The 18,146-nt window shown below is 34.9% G+C and overlaps 1 pseudogene; it reads left to right on the top strand.

Annotated features, from left to right (window-relative positions):
* Positions 1 to 3,584: 3,584 nt before the first annotated feature.
* On the top strand, positions 3,585 to 12,257 carry LOC122753629 (annotated as a pseudogene).
* The last annotated feature ends 5,889 nt before the right edge of the window (positions 12,258 to 18,146 follow it).

The raw sequence follows: 18,146 nt of genomic DNA, 5'->3' as shown, positions 1-18,146 counted from the left end.
ATCAGCCCTTCCTCCCTCCTTCTGCATTTATCTTAATGTGATGGCACAATACCTCCCCCCCACCCAGTCATTAGAATTGGAATTGTAAGAATCATTTTAATTCATTCCTTTTCCTTATCCTCAGATCCAATCAATTGTCAAGTCCTTTTGATTTTACTGTTACAGTCTCATACATGTAGAACTCCTTTCCATTCCTACGACTACCCACCTAGACCATGCCCCCCATGAGCTCTTGACAATTTATTAGTCTCCTATTACTCTCTCTGCTTTTTTTGGTTCCCTTCCTAATTACTGCCAGAACAATTCACCTCATCCTATTATTAAGTGTGAAGTATGTGAAGGTAGGTCAATTGGTTTTGCAGTAATAAACATGGGGTTAAGTCATGGTTCTAACATTCACTTATAATAGGTCCCAGGACATTTGCCTTAATCTTTCTGTGACTCAGTTTCTTCTTATTTAAAATAAGGATAATATTCAACCACTAAAGATGAGTGTAATTGGGGGGGGCAGGAAACTGCTTTTTTAAACATTGAAATATTTACAAAAAATACACAATTGGTTGATCATTTGTTGTCATTTTCACTCAGGAAAGACCAAAATGATATCACTATGTTGGATGAAGATGCAGTGTGTCCTACTGTGACTAAGTAAACCAAAATATGAGCTCAGAAGACCCTTTCCCAGGTTGGGCACAAATAGTCTATAAGAACATTTGAACACAAATTGTCCATATGAAGAAATAATTATAGACAGTTGTATGACTCTTTGAAACTTAAAGAGATAAATATGATAATGTTTGCACTTCTATGTTAAATTTAATATATATTTAAAAAGTAAGTTGCAAACAATAGACATTTGTAGTTTCACATATAGTCTCCTTTTATATTAAAGGATATTCAAATGCAATTTATTATTTTCATGGCATCCCCTTAATGGATCCTCATTTTCTGCAAATAAATACAATCCAACAAGCATTTATTAAGCATGAAATACTTTTGAGACATTAGGATAGGTGCTGGGTATACTAAGATAAATTGAGTCTAATATCTTTCACTTCACATTCAAAATCATTTGTAATCTGGATGCCCCTATTTTTTTTCACTTTCATATGCTCTGTTTTACAGCCAAACTAAGGTACTTGCCTCTTGTCAGATATGCTCTGAGTTTCTTACTTATTTGATTCTGCTTACATTGGTTACCTTTGCATCTTACTGATCTTTTTCTGTCCAAAGTTTGCCCAAGCATGAAGACATAGTTAAAATAATACCTTGTCTTGAAAGCCCTTCATGATCCCCTCAACTCTAATTTATTCTTTGAATCCTGTACTAAATTGTACACATCTCACATCTCCTTTCTTAAATTTATAATAATTTGATGAGAGTATTCTCTTCCTACTGGCATAGAAGCCCCCTGAGATCTTGCACTGGGTATTTTACATCTTTATATTGCACATGGTACCTAGCACAGTACCTTGACACATAGTTATATTTCAATGAATGCTTTTGTTAAACAAATAAATGTTAATATAACTGAATGCCTTTCCCTTTGTGGAAGCCAAAATGTAGTCCACAAGAAAGCCAAGCAATTTTAAACAAATAATTGTTCAATGAAGAGTTGTTGAAATACAATTTGGGCACAACAAGGTTATCTGTGTAATATATTTCTAGGGCCTTAACTTAGCATGTTATCTAAAATTATAGACTTTTTGCAAAATAAGCAATTCACTTATTATTCAAAATCTTCAGAGCAATGGTTTAATATTAAATAGCCCTTAAATATACTCAATAAAATAATGATGTCTGTTTATTCTCCACTTTATCAGGAAACAATATTAGCTCATTCCCACTTGTTTCCGTATATGATCATTGTCTTCCATTATTGACTGTTGAAAAGTAGCTATTTGATCAAATGGAAAAGCTTATTCCTAAGCACAAAACAAATGAATGATGTAAATAAAATGCAGATAGGATGAAAACAGAACAAAATAACAAGGCAGTTTGAGATGAAGGCATTTAGGAATGCATTATAAAGTGAGGATAAATTCTGAAAGAACATTGATTAATTTTGTTTTTGTTTTTGTTTTTGCGGGGCAACAGGGGTTGAGTGACTTGCCCAGGGTCACACAGCTACTAAGTGTCAAGTGTCTGAGGCTGGATTTGAACTCGGGTACTCCTGAATCCAGGGCCAGTGCTCTATCTACTGCGTGATTAATTTTTAAATGTTGCCACTTTAATAGATATGTAACATCATGAAGTGAAGATTTCATACTTTCCTATAGATAATAGCTTATCCATGACTGCCAGTCCTGCATCATGTGTCAATTTAATATAATAATTTTAAATGCATTGTTATATTTTATTGATATTTTAAAATAATTAAAAATAAACATTTCAATATATAAAAGAACAAAGATTATTATATGATAAAATATGAAATTTGCTTGTTTTTAGGTTATTTGATATGTACACTACATTTAATTGAAATATGAAAAAGTTGCACTGCTGATTTGTATTACCTTCCAAATTTCTTAACTTCTTTTTTGCTTTGCTTTCTACTGGATTATTTTACCATTTTATTGATAGTCTTTGAATTTGGGGGGAATTTCTATCCAAAACTCATTAGTTCACTTTCCTTCCCCACTCCTAAACCCCACATTGAAACACTCCCTTGGAATAAATAAATGTAGTCAAGAAAAAAAAAAAAACACGTATTAGCCACAATTGAAAATGTCTGGCCAATTGTACACTCATGTCCATCAATTCTCTACAAAAAAATAGATGACATTTCATAAGTTCTTCCCAGGGAATTAACCTAACATGATATTTTCTTTAAAAGACAGAATTAGTGTGCTAGTTCCTCCTCACCCAGTGCATATATCAAAATTATACAAGATTCCTGGAAAGATATAACAACAAAGATAACCTTGCTCAGAATAAGCATTGCATGTGATCATCAAATAATTGCTTACCAAATATAATTACTTCCGTCATGGAAGGGTTCCAGAGCAGAATCCAAACCGAAATGGCATTCACTTTAAAAGGTGAGAATTTCTAGACAATTGGAGTTGTAATGGATACCATGCTGGTATGGTATCATATTATGTAACCTCCTGGATAAGATCCATAACAACTCAAAAGAATTTGGATCATCTTGACATGGAGATAAAACAATAGCAACAATAATATAACAGCAGTAATGACAACTACATCAAAGTGTATGAATAATCCTAATATTTTGATGACTATATACAGAGAGATGGAAGACCTATCATCAACCGGTTTATATAAAATAGTTATTACAAGTAGGCAGTGAATTGGACCCAGAATTACTGAATAGAAATAGGTAGGATAAATTGTTTTTGCCAATTTTTTTTGTGGGGGGGCTATGGGGGTTCAGTGACTTGCCCAGGGTCACACAGCTAGTAAGTGTCAAGTGTCTGAGGCCAGATTTGGACTCAGATACTCCTGAATCCAGGGCTGGTGCTTTATCCACTGTGCCAGCTACCTGCTCCCCAAGTTCTTTTTAATCCTTCTAAACTGCTTGTTTTAACAAAGGTCCATTATTTTTATTATCAATATTTACAATGTTGCTATATATTGGTAGATCATGGGACAATAATGTCAACCTAAGAACTGATGTTGAAGATCACTCCCAGGACAATGGAGATGCATATGCTGGGTATGAACAATCTGCAATAGAGAACGTAAATGGAAAAGTGGTATATAGGTTGCCAGTAAAGAAATGTATGATCATTGGTCTCCAGAAATTTTCTCTGGTTATATGGAATTTTCTCCCTCCTCATCTACACCTCTTGGCTTCCTTTAAGTTCCACATAAAATCCCATCTTCTATAGAAGCCTTTACCAACGTTTTTTAGTTCTAATGCCTTCCCTTTCTTACACATTTCCTGTTTATTCTGGATATAGATATAGATATAGATATAGATATAGATATAGATATAGATATAGAGATAGAGATAGAGATAGAGATAGAGATAGAGATAGAGATAGAGATAGAGATAGAGATAGAGATAGAGATAGAGATAGAGATAGAGATAGAGATAGAGATAGAGATAGATATAGAGATAGAGATAGATATAGATATAGATATAGACATAGATATAGATATAGATATCTTTGCTTGATAACTCCACCATTAGATTTATGAATTACTTGAGGATAACTGTCTAATTGCTTCTTTTGGTATTTCCACTGCTGAGCACAGTGTCTGGCAAATAATAGATACTTAGTAAATGATTGTTAACTGATTGACTTGAAAAGAACACATCATAGCACTTAAATGAACATGGAGAATGGTACATTGAACAAGTAGTGCTTGGAATAAAATTCTTAAGTAAATAAAGGAAAGAAGTGGTGCTAGGAGATAAGACAATTTTAATGGCATAAAAGTGATAACATTTTACAAGAACAAAGCTACTGCAACAAGAATTAGAAGAAATGTAGTTAATTCGGGGAAAACTTTGTAGCAAATAGCTCAGCAATGCTCTCTTAATTGCTAAATCTAATTTTCTTTTCTTAATCCTTCAATATTGTTAACTTTCTTCAGCATTTAAAATATTAATTAACCTCTTTTCTTTGATACCCTCTTCTCTCTAAGTTTTGGATGTCTCTCATGTGATGTTACATAGCCATCATAAATTCAACATGTCCTGAACTGAACACTTTATATTTTCTTCTATATACTCCCTCCTAATATGTTAGAGGTTATCACCATTTCCCCAATAAACCTAGCTAATGACTAAAGAGTCATCTTCAATTTCTTGTTTTCTCTCTTACCTACCATATACAAGGAACTATGAATTCTTGTCATTTCTACCTTTTTATAATCTTTCATATACATCAGCTTTCATCCACTGATATTGCCACCATCCTAGTGAAAATCTTCATGACTTCATACCTAGATTGCTGCAGTATCTTCCCCCACTCCAATCCATAATCCAATCCTTTACTTGTTCATTCTAAAAATTATTATACCTCTATTCAAGAAACTATAGTGACTGCCTATTACTCCCAGGATTAAGTACAAATGTAAATGTTTGGTTGTAAATTACTTCATAACCTTGACCCTTTTTACCTTTCCAGTCCTCTTCTATCTTACTCTCCTTCGCCTATTCAGTAATTCAAAGACATTGGCTTCCTAGCTTCTCCACACACAGTACACTATATCTCCTGATACTGAACATTTTCACTGAGGTTTCCCCTTTGGCTGGAACGTTCTATCCATCCATTTCTGCCTCCAGACATCCTTGGGTTTCTCCAAGCCTCATCTTAATTCCCTTGTTCTTCAAGGAGTTTTATTCCAGTCCTTAACACCTTCTCTCTGAGATAGTCTCCTAACTTGTCCTGAATATTTCTTGTATGCACATAGTTGTTTGCATGTTTTTTTTCCCTCTGTTGCAATGTGAGATTATTGAAATAGGTTATTTATGTCTTCTTTTTGAATTGCCAATTCTTAGTTTAATACCTGTCATGCAGCAGGAACTTGGCAAATGATTGTTGACTTCATATGACTTCACTCTGTTAAAGTTCTGACATCTAAAATATACAGGGAATTAATAAAAGTGTATAAGAAAAAGAGCCATTTCCACCAGTCAAAGGAAATTTAATTTTTTTTTATTTTTTATTTTTTTTGTGGAGCAACAAGGGTTAAGTGATTTGCCCAGGGTCACACAGCTCATAAGTGTCAGGTGTCTGATGTCGGATTTGAACTCAGGTCCTCCTGAATCCAGGACTGCTGCTTTATCCACTGCACCACCTAGCTGCCCCAAACTGCCTTTTAAAAATAATATAAATGCAAAATTTCACCTCATTCACCTTATTCATTGGATTGGCAATGATAAGAAATGACAAAAATGAAAAATGGTAGAGTGACTGTGGGAAGACTAGAATACTACCAAGCTGTTGGTAAAACTGATGGTAAATACATTCTGGAATTGAAATTTTATTACATTTTATTAAAATTTGAATTAAAATTTATTAAAATTTTAAATTTTATTAAAATATTTTAAAGCCAATAACTTGTGCTTTGTCTTTGGCCAAGTGATTTCATTACTGGACGTTTTGAGAATTGGAATGACATCCCCTGCTGGGAGGGATATTGTGAGCTCTGGCCTGAAAAGAAACCATGTGACTTTGGTGTCTGGAAGCGATGTCTGCCGCCCGTGGGTCCTGTCAATCAATGTTACCAGCAAATTAACTTGGAGCTGTGTGTGTAGACGGCTCTATTTCTGGTTTCACAGGAGGCTTCTGGGAGAAGCCGCTGAGGAGCAAGGGCCTTTCATTTCCAGACTTTGGTGTGGTAGGGGACTTCACTTGGGCTGCTAGGAAAGGACGTTTTTTTTTTCTCTCTGGCTAAACTAGATAGTTCTAAACTAGGATTTCCCATGCTATAAGGAATCTGTTCTTAATCTCTCTCTCTCTCTTCACTAACTTCTAATGCACTTAAATAAATACTTAAAAAGCTAAACTCTTTTTTTTTTTCGTGAGGCAATTGGGGTTAAGTGACTTGCCTAAGGTCACACAGCTAGTAAGTGTTAAGTGTCTGAGGCTGGATTTGAACTCAGGTACTCCTGAATCCAGGGCCAGTGCTCTATCTAAAAGCTAAACTCTTGCTAAAGCTTCTAATTTATTTTATTTTTTGGTAAGGCAATTGAGATTAAGTGTCTTGCCCAGGGTCACACAGCTAGTAAGTGTTTAATGTCTAAGGCCGAATTCGAACTCGGGTCCTCCTGAATCCAGGGCTGCTACTCTATTTACTGCACCACCTAGTTGCCCCTAAAGCTTCTAATTTAAGGCAACCACTCATTAGATTTTAGACATCACAGCTAGAATTTTACATCCTTACAACATAAATGACAAAAACACCAAGAGTTCAAAATTAGAGTGATAATCTCTAGTAATTGTGTGTTTTTATACATCAAAACACATAGAGAATGTGTATAAACAATACACATGCATATAGGCATGTGTTTTATATATATGTGTACACATAGATAAAATATATCTATATCTATCTATACACGCGAATTCCATGTATGTATATGTGTGTATTAGTAAAGAGCTATAAGGAAAGTGGATTCCCATGGACTGAGAAATAGGAAAACAATTTGTATAACAGGCTAATATTCTATTTAAACAAATGACAAATATGAAGAATTAGAATGTTTGTGTATAGATAATAGTTAAATTCATGATGTAAAAAGGAAATTCCATAAATGATTCAGAGAAACTCAGGAATACTTATATGAAATGATTTTACATATATCCAAGTAAGAAGTGCCAGGAAAACCATTTAGATGATGAACACTGGAATGTAATGCCAAGTTGGCATTTATGTAGTGCTCTACAATTTGAAACATGCTTTAGGGATGCAATCTAATTTGCTACTCACAACAACAGTGTGAATTTGAGGCAGCTAGGTGGTACAGTGGATAAAGCCCCGACCCTGGATTCAGGAGGACTTGAGTTCAAATCCGGCCTCAGACACTTGACACTTACTAGCTGTGTGACCCTGAGCAAGTCACTTAACCTTCATTGCCCTAAATACAAACAAACAAAACAAAAAACAACAGTGTGAATTTGAATCAACATTCTACCTGTGGGCAGAATCATTGTCCACTGATTAAAAAAAATAGAGCCAGACTTCCTCCCTACTGTGAAAGCATATGTAAGTTTTTCATATAGATATGTGATCATCAAATATTAGAGTCAGAATGCATGGCAGAGGTTTTCCAATGAATGACTGATTTATGAAACACCTCTTCAAATTCCTGGACAAATGGCTATTTAGCACCCACTTGACTCATTACCTTATAAGGAAGCCCAATCCATTGTTAGAAAACTTGATTTGTTAAGAAGCGTTTTCTTATATTTAGCCAAAATGTAACTTCCCATAATTCCCAGGTGTTGCCCCTATTTTTGCTTTCTGGGGCCAAGCAAAATGATTGCTATTTTTCTAACACATGGCATTATTACATGTAGTTAGAGACTGCAAGATTGTAAGTTCACAGAGTCCTCTGATCTTCAGGTTCAAGCATTGTTAAATATTTAGATGTAAAACACACAAAGCTAAAAACACTGGGCCTACCTTTATTTTTGTCATTAAATGTTTTCAACTGCATGATAAATTTATTATATATATACATATACTTCTCCATCATAAATTCAGTAAAAGGGTATTAAATTTCATAAAAGACCATAATATGTACTATCGACATTCTCCCTGTCAGACAAGCTGTTTTTAGTGAAGACTTGTAGAATGTTCAGTTTAAATTGGTGTAAATTCAAATCAGTTCATTCAAATTCTATGCTTCTTCTCTGAGTAATAAATCTGGTGGGATCTGTGGGATTAATTTTAGCTGATACTCAATGTAAGATCAATGCAAAGGACATTTTTATTGATATTAAACATAGAATTAAAATAGGATGTTTCACTAAACCTTTGGTTCAGAAGATATAATAGCATCAAATCAAATCTTGTCACCTTAAATCAAGATATTTTAAAATAAAGATCAGTTGGCAAAGACAGATAAAGCTACTAAAATGATGTCCTCCAGAGCAGTGCAATAATGCAATAATAGAATGAGTTTGTAGAGGGCACGGCATTTTTTTTCCTGTGTGTGTGTGTGTGTATGTGTGTGTGAGTGTTTAGCCACCTTCACTTGCTCCATTCAATTGAATTTTATTCCAATGTCTTATCATGGTATACAGTGCATTTCTAAGGGTTCTACCAATAGATTTCAAACTCTGATAATGTCATTTGATACTGGAAAGTATTCAAGTAGGGCCCCAGGTATAGTCTGTGTCTGCTTTCTGAGAACTGAGCTAATTATGGAAAAGGTTATCACCAGTAGGTGGACTACTTGATCCCTTATTTTTCCATGTCAATTGATGAAAAAAATATATATGCATGTGTGTATACATACATCCATATTTATAGATATATGGCCACTACATGACAACATATAATTTATATATGATAACGTTATATATATTATTACATATATGTATATATACAAACATATATACTTTTTCTACCACTCTACCCTTAATATGCCAGAAGCATAATGGGATCATTCAATACTGAAAACCATAGATAGATAGACAGACAGACAGACATAGAGAAATAGAGATATAGACATACAAACACACATACATATATACATGTTTATTTAAATTTAATGATATTTATGATATAAATATATTACAATTATACTATACATGCACATATACATATATATATATGTGTGTGTGTGTGTATTTATGTATGTATATAGTATACCTAGAATAATTTGTGAAATCATGCTAGTTGGGTCCATTATAAGTTTGTGTTACATATTCTTAACTAGAACGTAATGGAGCAAGACAATTGATTCGTTTCCCTCATCCATTTGCTATCTCACTCACAGCAGCAGCTATTCCAAGACCTTTTTCTTCCTCCCCATTATAACCCCTTTTTCTAATCTCTTACCTTATACATCATCCAAAAAAATGAGGCTATATGCTGAAAGATCACTTTTATCCTCTTCTCTTCACCTCACATCACTCAAATACCTTTCCCCAGAATTCTCTCCCATCTTTTTGTCTTCTTCCCTGCTACCTACAAACATGCCTAACCTCCCACCTAGCCTCAACAACAACAACAAGAAAAACGTTCACTTGATCTAGCCAGAGGCACTATCTTCTTATATCTCTCCTCCATTTCTTAGCCAAATTATATAATAGATGTCTGTACTTCCTCTCCTCTCATCCTCTTCTACACTTTCTGTAGTCTGGCTTCCAACCTGATCATTCAATTGAAATCACTCTCTAAAAAATCATCCAATGACCTTCTAATTGTCAAACTCAATGGCCCTTCTCAATCTTCATCCTTGACCTATCTGCAAATAGTGACATGGATTATCACCTGTTTCTCATGAATAATCTCTCCTCTGTAGGTTTTCATAACACTATTATCTTCTAGTTCTTCTCTTACCTGCCTGAGCACACCTTCTCTGTCTACTTTGAGTCTTCATCCACATTAAAATCAGTATCTCAAGATTTTCTTCTGGGTCCCTTCTCTTCTTTTCTTGCTTAGTGATCTTGTCAGTTCTCCATCTCTGGACTACAGACATTTTCTCTGCCTGTCTTCCATGCCTGGACTGCTCTCTCTTCTCATGTCTACATAGGCTTCCCCAACTTGCTTTTAGTCCCAACTAACACTCTATAGGAAGTCTTTCCCAAATTTTATTAATTCTAATACCTTCTAAATTTAATTATTTCATATTTTTTTAATATGATCTGTCCATATTCCTTTGCTTGTTGTCTCCCCCATTAGCTCCTCAAGGGCAAGGATTGTTTTTAATGTCTCTTTGTATACAGTGCACTTAAAACAGTGCCTGATGCAAAATAAGTGCTTAACAAATATATAGTGACTAACTGATTGGTTGCCACATGTACATATATGAACCCCATATTAATGTGACAATATTTATAGTTACAAATAACCAACATTGAGACATCTCATATCAAATATGAATAGTTATATCAAATGTCAAATGAGACATCCAAAACTTAATGCAGTATCTCTAACCCACCACCCAAAAAATCCTTCTGTCTTCCAAATTTCCATGTTACTGTTAAGGGTACTACTATCCTTTCTATTTCCTAGACAAGGAACTATAGTAGGATGGAGTAAAGTGAGTATCATGCACATGTAAAAGGGAGGGAGGGAGGGAGGGAGGGAGGGAGGGAGAGAGAGAGAGAGAGAGAGAGAGAGAGAGAGAGAGAGAGAGAGAGAGAGAGAGAGAATGAATAACAGTAGATAGTGGGATATTTTAAGAGTAAGGAAGACATGAATATATATATTTCTCAAACATGATTGGCTGTGTGATACTGGGAAAATAATTTGAAATCTAGGAGAGCTAGACAACTTTCATATAGTATTATATTTGTAAAGCATTTAACACAGACTCTGGATTATAGTAGGTATATGTTCAATAAATTTTTATTTTCCCATTCCACCCCCCCATAAGAATATTTGCCGATCTGGATTATTAGAAGGAGTATCCTAAATTAAAGAAAGCACAGATCTAAACTGTCCCTCCCACTGCTAAAAATGTACACATGCATGGATGGAATTTTTTTGAGGGTATTAGATGATAGAAGTGATGGTGATAGATAGTGATAGAAGGCTCCTGAGTTCATAGAAATGAGCATGAAACAAGAAAACATGGTCACTGGCATTAGTTATTGATCTTTTGGCTACCTATGTCAAGGGTGGCAAAATTGGTCTGTTTGGTGATGCTAGTGTGGGTAAGACTGTATTGATTATGGAACTAATCAAAAATGTTGCCAAGGCCCATGGTGGTTATTCTGGGTTTGCTGGTGTTGGTGAAAAGAACTGAGATGGCAATGACTTGTACCACAAGATGATGGAATCTGATGTAATTAATCTGAAGGATGCCATTTCCAAGGTAGCATTGGTATATGGACAGATGAATGAATCACCTGGTGCTCTAGCCTAGGGAGCAGTGACTGGACTCACTGTGGCTGAATACTTTAAAGACCAAAAGGATCAAGATGTCCTGCCCTTCCTATCTTCTGAATCACTCAGGGAGATTCAGAGATGTCTGCCTTACTAGGCACAGTCCCCTCTGTAGTAGATTACCATCCCATCCTGGCCACAGGATATACATATCATGCAGGAAAGAATTACCACAACTAAGAAGGGTTCCATCACCTCTGTGCAGGCCATCTATATGCCGAATGATGACTTGACTGACACCAATTTTTCACCACCTTTGACCACTTGGATGCTACCACTGTGCTGTCCCAGGCACTGCTGAGCTGGGCATTTACCCTGCAGTGGATCCTCTGGATTTCATCTCCCAAATCATGCACCATAAAACTGTTGGCAATGGTCTCTGTGATGTTGCCCAAGGTGCACAAAAGATTCTGCAGGATGATAAGGCCCTCCAGGACATCATTGCTATTATTGGTATAGATGAGTTGTCTCAGGAAGACAAATGAACAGTGTCTCAGGCCCAGAAAATCCAGCGTTTCTTATCACAACCCTTTCAGATTACCGAGGTATTCCCAGAATACATGGGGAAGTTGGCACCCTGGAAAGAAACCATTAAGGGATTCCAACAGATCTTGGTAGATCAGTATGCCCATTTCCCAGAGCATGCCTTCTATATGGTAGGACCCATTGAAGCTGTGACAAAAGCTGAAAAGCTGGCTAAAGATCATTTTTGAGGAGTCACTTACATCTACAACATATCTTTGAATTTCAGTTATCTGAACAAACTAAACAAGAACTTTCTTTGGAACAGGTGTGTACTATCTGAAGAATATTTAAACTTTTGAATAAAATGTATGTCTTCCAAAGCAAGTCAGTCAATACAATCCTTCAAGTTTGTGTATATAGAGACAACAATAATGATCAAAGAATAAAAAATATTGGTTGAGTTATATATTTCAACCTATGCTTTTTTTACTATATAGATACAAAGAAGGGGTAGTATTTAGAGATTCTAGTCATTTCTGAAACTAGCAAAAGTAAAGTTAGTAAAAATTTAGATTCCATTGTGTTTGATTTACAAATCAGAGAAATTTCATAGAATAAATGGGATTTCTCAAGATAATAAGGATTATTTCTCCTTGGAAAAATTGTTCATTGATCATACTTTCTTTAATTTGTTCCATGGTTTTTAATCTGAAGTCCATGGACTGTCAAGTCTTCTGTGCATCGATATAAGGAGGTTAATAAAATTTAGTGGGAGACAAAATTAATCTGAATTTTTCCAAATTTCTAACTGAAATATGGCATTTCCTTCACTTATCTAGAAAACATTGTTATCAGAAGAAATTAAAAACTTTAACATAATGCCAAATAGGTTCATGGCACAAAAAAAGTTAAAACACCTCATTTATCACAATCCAAAGGGGACAATTATAGTTCCCAGCAATTTCAGCATTGGGTTTCTACACCCTTGGGCTACACAGCAACTGAATTTAGCAATTCATCATGGTATTTAAGTCCATTACTAGTTCTGAATGTCCCAGTCACATTGACAGGGATAGGTATTTGATTTAGTAATTACTGAGAAGATGATCAAAATTATTCAAATATGAGTGAAACTGATTAGATTGACTCACATAACATTCAAGAGAGCAAATATTTTATCCTAGGAACCTGAGACACTAAATTTGCACTGCAGCAAGATTACTGAGTACAATTTGGGTTCAATTTAATTAATTAAACTCTATCCCATTGGTTAGAAGGATGATTTATTTTGCAAAAGGTGACTATGTAATCTGATACATACCTAATCACTCTTAAACTAAATTTTACTGTTTGGGTGGGTCAAAATGAGGTAATCATTTTGAAATGTAATTATTCAGGTCTACCTTGTTACAATAAAGAGCACAAATTCCTAAGTATTCAGGAAAAAGAGTATAGTGAAATCAATAAGTATGTATTGAACATGAATAAAACATGTATTCAAGATGCATATATTCAACAGCTTTTTGAGGGTTCAGTCAAGATGGACCAGTATAGTGAGCATTTTTGCCAAGTTCTCCCAATATTCCCCTATAAACAAAACCTTGAAAAAGCCATCAAATCTATTTCTAAGTGGAATAAATAACAGAATATTATAGTAATTTTTCCAGTCTATCATATATCAGGAGGACTAAAAGAGAGGTCTGTGGACTTTGGGGTGGAGGTAGACTGGGCCTATGGCAAGATGGAAGTGAGCATAGCTTTGGGCCTTGGCTATAACATGGGAGGCAGCTAAAGCATCAATAGCTGAGGTACTCATCCCCCAGAGAAATTAAGGGGATTTATCACATGGTCAGAAAGAGATTTGGTAGGGGACCACACTGTGCTAGCACTTGTTTGTCCTTTGTTTTCAAAGAGGTCCAATGATATCATAGGGTGATATCTTGACTTTATAAATATGATTTCATCCTCACTACAACCCAGGGAAGTAAATTGTGTTAGTATCCTCATTTTACAAATAAAGAAACTGAGGCCAACAGTGGGAGATAGATAACACCTATTTGTATTAATTGAAAAGTAAAAAGTAAATTTCCTATTGATGAAATAATTCATAAAAATTAAATAAGGAAAAAAGCTACTATGGCATAGAGTAGACCACTCAAGTGTAGCTTTAAGTATTTCAGGCTTAATTGTACTAGTATGGCAATTTCTCTCTCTCAGCTGGCTTTAGCCATGTGCTATGTATCCTGTCACTTAGAAGTAATTAGTTTCTAAACCATCAAATAGATTCCACTCCATGCCAGTTTTGAGTAACTGAGCTTTTCAGTGTACTGAAATTATCTAGCGAACTGGCAATAAGTCCAGATTCATTTTCCTGAGTCATTTTTTGAGTTAGGTATGTCCTGTTCAGGACAAAGTCATTATGTTTGTACTCTCTTGTAGGGTCTTACTGTGTGTTCTCGTGGTAGAGGCTGTCCTTTGGGGAAAAATTTTGTACTGAGGTGGAAATTGTCAGGTCATAACACTGTGATTAGATCTGGATAGCAGATAATAAGGTTAGAAGATTGTCATGACCTATTCTTCATATGTTTATACTGCCTTCTAATAATCCCTGCTTTCCTTTTTAGTTACACAAAAATCATTTGTTTAAAATTCCTCTCCAAAATGTCCTTGTTATAAACATTAAATTTATAGGTCTATAGGTTCTAATATATATTTTTTAGGTTTTTTAAAATTAAAAATAGGCCTCTGCATAACTTCAATTTATTGGTACCTGTTGTCTTCTCAATAGCTTCTTAAAAATTACTGATAGTGGGGATATAACCATACTGACAAATTGTTGCTGTACTCTTTCATATAATTGACACTTAATTGGGCATTTTAAGTTCTATGGAGAGTTTGGGCACTACTTTATTATTATCTTTCCAAATTTTGGCTTGATCTAAGGAAAAGAGTAATAGATTTGTAGGTACAATATTCCCCCCTCTCTCATTTATTCCCTTTGTGACTTTTAGCAAGTCACTTAACGTTATTGGGCTTCAGTTTCATGAGCTGTAAAAGGTGACAGTTAAACTAGATAATCTCTAGGGTCCCTTTCCTATCTAAGTCTATAATTCAATGATCTGATCCTTACAGTTTAAAAATCACTCTTATTATTGAAAATGTCTGAAGAAAAATAGAAATGAAATTGTCCTACTTTCTTTACCAAATGCACTTATGTCCACATGAAGTGATCCATTTTCTTCTTTGTTCAACTTCTTTTGAGCATAGTCAAAAAGGCCCTTTTGGCTACTATTCTTTTTTTTTTTTTGTGTGAGACAATTGGGGTTAAGTGTTACGTGTCTCAGGCCAGATTCGAACTCAGGTGCTCCTGAATCCAGGGCCGGTGCTCTATCCAATGTGCCACCTAGCTGCCTGCCTTTTGGCTATTCTTGTATGGGCTTTTATCTTTCCTGAAATAACTATTAAATGTTTGCATCAGTCTTTCATGTTCATGATTGGTTATAAAATGCTTTTTTTTCATTTTATCTATCTTTTAAAAATCTGAGACTATGAGAGATGTGTATAGAGCCACATCAATCTTTTTAGTTGCCCCTTCACTTCCATTATCATAAGAATGATTGCAAGTTATTTTGTCAAAATTCAATTTTTGAGAGTTTCATGGCCTATTTATTCCATATTTTATGCCCAACCAAAATTTCAGTAGAGGAAATTACATCTATTTCTCCAAACTAAAAGAAATTTGTTATTCTGGTGTCTAAGATACATGACAAATCTGTATCTAGTGTTTCCTCCTCTTGACTGCATAAAACTCTTGTAACAAATCAAAAACTTTTCTTGAGGTCAAGAAAGAAAGCTGAGTTCGAATCTGTTTCCTGATAATTGTTGTGGGATGGTGAATAATTTAAAATCTTTTTGATCTTCAGATTCTTCATACATTTGTGAGATTTAAAATTGGATACAAGAGCATTAAACTCCCCTTTAACCTTTCCCTTATATTTCTCCCAGACCAGTAAGTGAAAGAAGCCTCTGAGCTTTAGTTAGAGCTTTTATTGTTTGGGAATTAATTAGCCAACAAAACAAGGTGATGTTGATTTGAGAGATAGGAAAGTAGAAATACAAATAAATAGTCTTAGATCTAAACTTAGTCTATATTCCATATAGAACTCACCAAAAACCCAAGGCCACCTCTGAGGCTGAGAACCGCATCAAGCACGTGCTATTACGGAGGACCAGGCCAAACACCAAAGACCATGCTATCGAACCTGAGTCAGTGTGTGTGTGTGTGTGTGTGTGCAGAGCAAGTGAGCGAGGAGAGGAAAAAGAGAGCCCAACTTCTTTTCTCTCCTTGCTTTTATGCTCACACCCCGGAAGTGGAGTGCTTAGCAGATGCATGGTTGGTTCATCACAGTCTCCTCCCCGAAAAGGTGGTCCTTCAAAAACTGGTGTCTTTCAGTTATCCTGACTGTTAAAAGCTTTCACTTTTTACCACACATTCAAATGACATATTATCTTAAATATTTGCATAAATGTTTGTTTAAAATATATTTTATTTCATTAAATATTTCTCAACTACCTTCAAAAATTTATATATATATACATACATATATATACATAATGTGTGTATATTGCATATATATATATATATATATATATATATATATATACTTTCTTGAGTTTCAAATTATCGCCCTTCACCCCACCTTAGGTCCTCCTTTGGAAGGCAGGCAATTTGATATTGACTATAGATTACAAGCCATGTAAAACATAGTTCTATATTAGTCATAATGCAAAAAAAATCCCACAGACAAAAAATAAACACAAGAAATAAATTTAAAAGAATATGCTTAAATTTGCATTTCCAATTCATCAGTTCTTTCTCTGGATGTGGATGGCATTTTTCATAATGGTTGCTTTGGAACTGTCTTGATCAAAGTAGAGAAGTCTTTCACAATCATCCTGAAAATATTCCTGTCACTTTATACAATGTTCTGCTGGTTCTTCTCAATTAACTTTTCTTGAATTTACAAAAGTTTCCTCAGGTTTTTCTGAAACCATCTCACTCATTATTTCTTATAGCACAATAGTATTCCTATGAGAACTTGTTCAACCATTGCCCAATTGATGGACATCTCTTTTGACTTTTAATTCTTTGCCAACACAAAAATAACTGCTATATATATTTTTGCACAAATAGGTCCTTTATCTTTTTGAGATACAGGCATAGAGTGGTACCCCTGGGGAAAAAAGGATATCCACAATTCTATAGCCCTTTAGGTGTAGTTCTAAATTTTTCTTCACAACTTCACCAATATTGGAATAGTGTCCCAATTTTGCCATATGTCCTCCAACACTTGTGATTTTCCTTTTCTGATAGGTAGGGTTGTACCTTAGCATTGTTTAATTTGCATTTCCCTAATTAATAGTGATTTAAAGAATTATTTTTCATGTGACTATTGAAAGTTTTGATTTGTTCTTCTGAAAACTGCTTGATCATATCTTTCAACTAAACTATATACTGGAGAATGGGTCATACACACATATGTGTGTGTGTCTATATATATCTATATATATGTAACTGGGGAGACTATATATATGTGTGTGTGTGTATCTATATCTATATGCCATTATATATGAGATTATTGTTTAAAATCTAATGTGGGTTCTAAATGTGCCACCCCCCAGTTTTGGGCAAAAACTGGCTAAAATCACTGATAAATTCAGTAAGAGTTTAGGCTTTTAAGAATTTATTAAAAGATATATTATAAGATAGTGAAGAGAGAGAAAGACTGAAACAGATTCCTTATAGCATGTTAATCTTAGCTTTCCTAGCTACCCAAATGAAGTTCTGCTGCCAAGCTGATGTCTTGAACCAAAAGAGCCAGAGCCAGTCCCCCAGCTTCAGATTCCTATTTCCTATGCTTCTCCCAGAAATGGGAGGTTCTTCAAGTTGATTGGCCGAGAACAGTCTTCTCTTCATGTAGAAGTCCACAGCCCCTGAGAATACACCTCACTCAAGGTTGGCCATGTGTGGTCTAAATTTAATCAACCTTAACTAGGTTCAACTTCTGAGAACAACAACCTACTCAGGGCTGGTCAGGTGTGGTCCCAATTTAATCATCATTAAGTAGGTTCTCAAT

Source organism: Dromiciops gliroides, chromosome 1 (genome assembly GCF_019393635.1).
Source record: "Dromiciops gliroides isolate mDroGli1 chromosome 1, mDroGli1.pri, whole genome shotgun sequence".
NCBI classification, from domain to species: Eukaryota; Metazoa; Chordata; class Mammalia; order Microbiotheria; family Microbiotheriidae; genus Dromiciops; species Dromiciops gliroides.
The sequence above is the reverse complement of the archived record's forward strand: the minus strand, read 5'-3'. Positions and strand labels throughout refer to the sequence as shown.